We start from the raw sequence: 6,698 nt of genomic DNA, 5'->3' as shown, positions 1-6,698 counted from the left end.
TGGCTATCCTGTGAGGAAAAATACAGTATTTTGAATGGACTACTCAGGATGTTATACATTATGAAGAGAATATTCATAGGAAGTGTTATCAAGTGAATTTTTTTAGTTTTAGTAATGATTATAATTACTTTATAAGAAGAAAAACATTGTTACCAAACCAACACTACAAACTAAAATAAAAGTTTTCAATAATAACCTTTCCATTTTATTTTAGTACCAATCATAAAAAAGAAGTGTTATGCCTAGTATAAAAAGTACCTGAAATATTACTTGGAAACCACTTTAACTTGCTAGGATCTTGTAACTGGAGGCTGCCACTTCCTACTAGTCTCTCCTCCCACTCATAAGGCCGCAAAGCTTATGTCCAACCCCCAGATACATTATGGCCATTAGTCCCTTGGTCCTTCCCGGTTGCAAAGGAAATTAGCGTAAATGCTTTGCCTCTTCTTTTTCCATACATTCCCCGAAATGACACACCTATTTCTTAGTCCACACCCCCACAGTCCACACCCCCTCAATAAATCCTGTTGCACCCCAACCTCTTCACTTATTTGGGACAGGCACCGACCAGCTCCAACTTGGTTCACTATAGTACATCCAACTACAGAAAAACAGAGACAATGGAAGGAACCCAAGCCCACACCAAAGTGCCATCCTACCTGGGATGGTCCATTTTCAACACTTTATGCTGCTGTCTCCCAATTGGAATTGTTGCAATAATTTGCTCATGCAGGGTAAGATATCAAAAATTCTGACAATCAATTATTCAGCAGTTATAAAGGTATTTACAAAAGCTTGTGCTGACTAACTATTGAATAGCTTGTGTGATTTTTGAAGTGGATTCTATGGTTATCTAAGTGAAAGTGGGATAATGCATTGATTATCCCCCATTGTGTGTTTGAAGGCGGATAAAGCAAACGCAGTTGGAGAGGCAACAGCGGCAGCAGAGGCGTCCAGGATAGCTAAGATCCTCAACATCGTTGGATTGGTCATTGGGATTGTGTTGCTCATCATTATTGTTGCAGTGAAACTCACTGGTGGCGCGTGAAAAGGGAGGATATGTTTTTGTACCATCTTTTGCCCTTTGTATTCCTTTTTGCGACTTCATACAACACACCAGCCCAGACCTGCCCTGATGAGGACCAGCTGTGCCCCTAACCGAGCCCCAATGAAAACAAACGCCCTGCAAGCAATTAACAGACCAGCGCTTGTGCTCCATTCTCGGAGACAAATAGGTAGAACTTTTTTTTTTAACTGAGGATGTTGCAGTTGCAGCTTTGAGAAAAATATTAAGCTTCCTGACTGTCAAATGTAATAATAAACACATGAATCCGCCAACATTCATGGTCTTTATTTATTTCCAAGCACATTTGAGACATAGAAATGTTGATACAAGCAACACTGATCATTGTAAAAAGTTTATAAATCAGTCTTTGATTTTTTAAAAAGGTTTTAAGACTTATCTGTCCTCCTACAGTGTCCTGTGTCAATACTGTGAGACCAATTTTCTAAAACTTAAAACATCTACTACTATCTAGCTTTTAACGCCACAATATGGAGTCTGTGTTTCAGCCCAACAGCAGCCCCTGCCATTTAGGCTGGAGGGTGGAGCTGAAGAAATTCAACCACTCTCAAATTCATACACTCAGCTATGGATGCAAGGATTATCAAAAAGATTGATATGATAGTTTTAAACATGTGTATTTCTTTAAGTTATACAATTACTATTAACAAAAACTAAGATGACATAAAAAACAAACATGGAGCAATGCAATCTATATTTTGGATTATGATAGAGTAATGCAGTTGCACTAAGTTCATAAGGCATTTATAAGTTATATTCCTCAAGAACCAATGGGTATTCATTGATATGGCCATTGAACAGCAGGAAATGCCTGTAGCAGACAACAGCAACTGATGATCCTAAAAATAGATTCTGAAGAAGGCACAGTGATGCCGAAACGTTGGTGTTTTAGCCAATAAATTACTGGGAGTTAATATAGAGTGTGCGACTCTATTTTTATAGCTTACAGTTTATTCGCCATTAGTCAGCACCTCTACACTAAATAATTTTCTCTGGGTGTGCGCCAGCTCATGCTTTTTATTAGCCAAAAAATTGTCTCAACACAAATAGGCCTACACACATAGGGTTGAGGGACACGTCCTGTGCCGCCCTCCCAGCATTCTGGTCCCAGTGCCAAACCTGGTTGCAGTCTTTTGTGTTTTGTGATGTCATGGTCAGGTGATATACAGATTGTAAAAGGATGTGTGTGCGCATGAAGAACCTCTCGATCACATTTCCAAGGGGAAGGTTTTGGTCTTTCGTCAGTTGCCAGTCCATACACAACTGTTCTTTCCAAGGAGAGCAGCCATAATGAATTGTACTCAGTACTGTATGTGAGGGGCTATCAACCTTTTCCGTTCCGACGTTTACTAACACACATTTCAAAAAAACGGGGACCCCTACATCATGTCATAGGATACATCATCACCCCTACATCATTGTGACGCACGTCCATGGTTCGGAGCCCCGAGCTCATCTCTCTCAACAACCTTTCAACATGGAGGAACACCGACCACTCCCTGTGCTTCTGCAAGTGTCCCTCCACCTCCTGCTCATGGAAAAGACATGAAACAGACATGGAACATTGTAATTGCCAAAGATTCACTGACTGAGGCTAATGCATGCGTGACAGATGTTTTCCATCACCATCTAGAAATAAACTCGGTATCACTTTATTTGGAAAGGCAACATTAGATGATTTATTGATCGTTTCTAGCTATCATAATCATTGAGATAAAATGCCAGCAAGACATTGCGCTAACGTCGATCCCCCGGAGAGAAAGTACTTACTTCCTGTGAAAGGAGCCCCCGACTGGGCCTCTGAAGCCTCTCCAGCAGGGAGGTGGGGTTAGAGGAGGTGGAGTGGGAGTCCCATGGCATGGAGCTCTGTGGAGCAGCACCCTCCCTACCCATTGAGGACCTCCCTAGTCTGGCCTGGAATAGCTCACCCAGACATGCTTGCAATACCTAAGAAAGAAACACAGTAACATATTACTGAAGTCTGCCGTTATAATGCTTTATAACCTATTGTATGAGCTGTCACGTTGTCTAATGATTAGAAGACAGGTGCAGGAACACGTATTAGGGTTTTTATTACTCCACCCAACACAAACACGTATATATACAGTGAGGGAAACAAGTATTTGATCCCCTGCTGATTTTGTATGTTTGCCCATTGACAAAGAGATGATCCGTCTATAATTTTAATGGTAGGTTTATTTGAACAGTGAGAGACAGAATAACAACACAAAAATCCAGAAAAACGCATGTCAAAAATGTTATAAATTGATTTGCATTTTAATGAGGGAAATAAGTATTTGACCCCTCTGCAAAACATGACTTAGTACTTGGTGGCAAAACCCTTGTTGGCAATCACAGAGGTCAGACGTTTCTTGTAGTTGGCCACCAGGTTTGCACACATCTCAGGAGGGATTTTCTCCCACTCCTCTTTGCAGATCTTCTCCAAGTCATTAAGGTTTCGAGGCTGACGTTTAGCAACTCGAACCTTCAGCTCCCTCCACAGATTTTCTATGGGATTAAGGTCTGGAGACTGGCTAGGCCACTCCAGGACCTTAATGTACTTCTTCTTGAGCCACTCCTTTGTTGCCTTGGCCGTGTGTTTTGGGCCATTGTCATGCTGGAATACCCATCCATGACCCATTTTCAATGCCCTGGCTGAGGGAAGGAGGTTCTCACCCAAGATTTGACGTCCCTTTGATGAGGTGAAGTTGTCCTGTCCCCTTAGCAGAAAAACACCCCCAAAGCATAATGTTTCCTCCTCCTCCAAACACGGCAAGTTGAGTTGATGCCAAAGAGCTCGATTTTGGTCTCATCTGACCACAACACTTTCACCCAGTTCTCCTCTGAATCATTCAGATGTTCTTCAGACGGGCATGTATATGTGCTTTCTTGAGCAGGGGGACCTTGCGGGCGCTGCAGGATTTCAGTCCTTCACGGCATAGTGTGTTACCAATTGTTTTCTTGGTGACTATGGTCCCAGCTGCCTTGAGATCATTGACAAGATCCTCCCGTGTAGTTCTGGGCTGATTCCTCATCGTTCTCATGATCATTACAACTCCACGAGGTGAGATATTGCATGGAGCCCCAGGCCGAGGGAGATTGACAGTTATTTTGTTTCTTCCATTTGCGAATAATCGCACCAACTGTTGTCACCTTCTCACCATGCTGCTTGGCGATGGTCTTGTAGCCCATTCCAGCCTTGTGTAGGTCTACAATCTTGTCCCTGACATCCTTGGAGAGCTCTTTGGTGTTGGCCATGGTGGAGAGTTTGGAATCTGATTGATTGATTGCTTCTGTGGACAGGTGTCTTTTATACAGGTAACAAGCTGAGATTAGGAGCACTCCCTTTAAGAGTGTGCTCCTAATCTCAGCTCGTTACCTGTATAAAAGACACCTGGGAGCCAGAAATCTTTCTGATTGAGAGGGGGTCAAATACTTATTTCCCTCATTAAAATGCAAATCAATTTATAACATTTTTGACATGTGTTTTTCTGGATTTGTTTTACACAAAAGGGATGTAACCCAAACAAAGAGTGAGGTGTAACCTTTACACAACACACGGGACGAGACCCATAATAACAAGCGCATAATACACGTTACTCACGAGACCAACGGACATGGGACAATAATCGACAAGGACAATGGGGAACAGAGGGCACATATATACACATACTAATCAGGGGGAATGGGAACCAGGTGTGCGTAATGAGAAAAGACAGTCCCGGGTTGGTGGTAATGATCCATGTCAGTGACGCCTAGAAAGCCAGTGACGTAGACCTCTGGGAACTGGTGAACGGAATGAGCAGCAGTACCGGCGGGATCTGTGACATGAGCCTTTAAAAAATTTGTTATTATTATAACTTGTGGTATCACTTTACTTGACGAACCTTCTCATGAAGACTTATATCGCCTCATCAACATATTCATACTGTAGGACCTTATAGATGCAGTCATAGAGCATTATGAAACTATAATAAATATAAATTGTCTTGAGTGTGTATGATCCCTTTATAATGTCTTATCACAATCTCCTAATGATCATAACATATTATAAGCCTTGTTATAATAGAAGGAGAAATTGACGTGCTCCAATGGCGGTTGGTGCCGTTTAAGATGAGGAAGGACAATTTTTTTTAATGAGCATGGCCTTATTTCTATTACAGCATCTTGGATGACTGTCATTCATATTCCATTCACCCAGCTCAATGTAACATCGATAGGTTTAGGCTACTACATGATACTCACATTTTACCTTTACCCATCATGAGGCTGCTACAACCTAGCCTATGAATTAAAGTTTACAACATAGGTGCACAGGTCGAGAAAAATGTGACTAATCAAGGTGACAGACATTGGCACATTCACTACCGCCTTGCACACTCTTGCCTGCATCTAGCTGATCTAGAGTGTAATAATTTGTCCAACAGTTGCAAACAAGAATTTCTATTGGACAAATTCAGGTATGTTACGTTCCATTTGCTTCAGTTTAAGAAAAGTTTTAACAGAATCGACCAAATGAATGCACCCCTGATCACACGCAAACACAGTTCACTTTCATAGCAGCCACATACAAACAGCATGATCCCTTTGATCGTTGTTTTCCTTCTCGCATCTACATTCTCTCCTCCTTTCACCTTTTCCCTTTGCTTGTGGACTTCAGTGCACATCTCTCTCTCGCATCTCCTTCATTTTTGAATAAATTACTTTGTTCAAAACTGTTCAGAAACTATTGTCTTTCTCTCTCTTTGATTCAACTGCTCACCACATTTTATGCACTGCAGTGCTAGCTAGCTGTAGCTTATGCTTTCAGTACTAGATTCATTCTCTGATCCTTGGATTGGGTGGACAAAGCATTATACCACTCACTTATTTTCAAGCATGGTGGTGGCTGCATCATGTAATGGGTGTGCTTGTCATCTGCAAGGTCTAGGGAGTAGAGCTAAGCACAGGCAAATTGTTAGAGGAGAACTTGGTTCAGTCTGCTTTCAACAGATGCTGGGAGACAAATTCACCTTTCAGCAGGACAATAACCTAAAACACAAGGCCAAGAGATTGAATGCGATTGAATGCTCCTGAGTGGCCTAGTTAAAGTTTTGAATTAAATCAGCTTGAAAATCTACAGTATAGCAAGACTTGAAAATGTCTGTCTAGCAATGATCAACAACCAACTTGACAGAGCTTGAAGAATTTAAAAAAGAATAATGTACAAATATTGTACAATCCAGGTGTGCAAAGCTCTTAGAGACTTACACAGAAAGACTCAAAGCTATAATCACTGCCAAAGGTGATTCTAACATGTATTGACTCAGGGGTGTGAATATTTATTTAAATGAGATATTTCTGTATTCCATTTTCAATAAATTAGAAACAATTTCTAAAAACACGTTTTCACTTTGTCATTATGGGGTATTGTGTGTAGATGGGTGAGAAAAATATATATTTAATCCATTTTGAATTCAGGCTGTAACACAATCAAATATGGAATAAGTCAAGGAGTATGAATACTTTCTGAAGGCAATATAGATTACATCAATGTAGTAATGCTTCTTTCTTTTTTCGCAATCATTATTTACACAAATTATTGATATACTGTTTTATACCTTGTTTTACTAGC

The 6,698-nt window shown here is 40.9% G+C and overlaps 1 long non-coding RNA gene across 1 annotated transcript; it reads left to right on the top strand.

The window, feature by feature from the left end:
• The first annotated feature begins 578 nt into the window (after positions 1 to 578).
• On the top strand, positions 579 to 1,338 carry LOC311105510. Its single transcript, XR_014610271.1, has 2 exons — positions 579 to 734; positions 905 to 1,338. It is a non-coding gene; the product is annotated as an uncharacterized lncRNA (long non-coding RNA).
• Positions 1,339 to 6,698: the final 5,360 nt, after the last annotated feature.

Source organism: Coregonus lavaretus (assembly GCF_964263955.1).
Source record: "Coregonus lavaretus genome assembly, chromosome: 30".
In the NCBI taxonomy this organism is placed as follows: domain Eukaryota; kingdom Metazoa; phylum Chordata; class Actinopteri; order Salmoniformes; family Salmonidae; genus Coregonus; species Coregonus lavaretus.
This window is presented reverse-complemented; position numbering and strand designations above follow the sequence as displayed.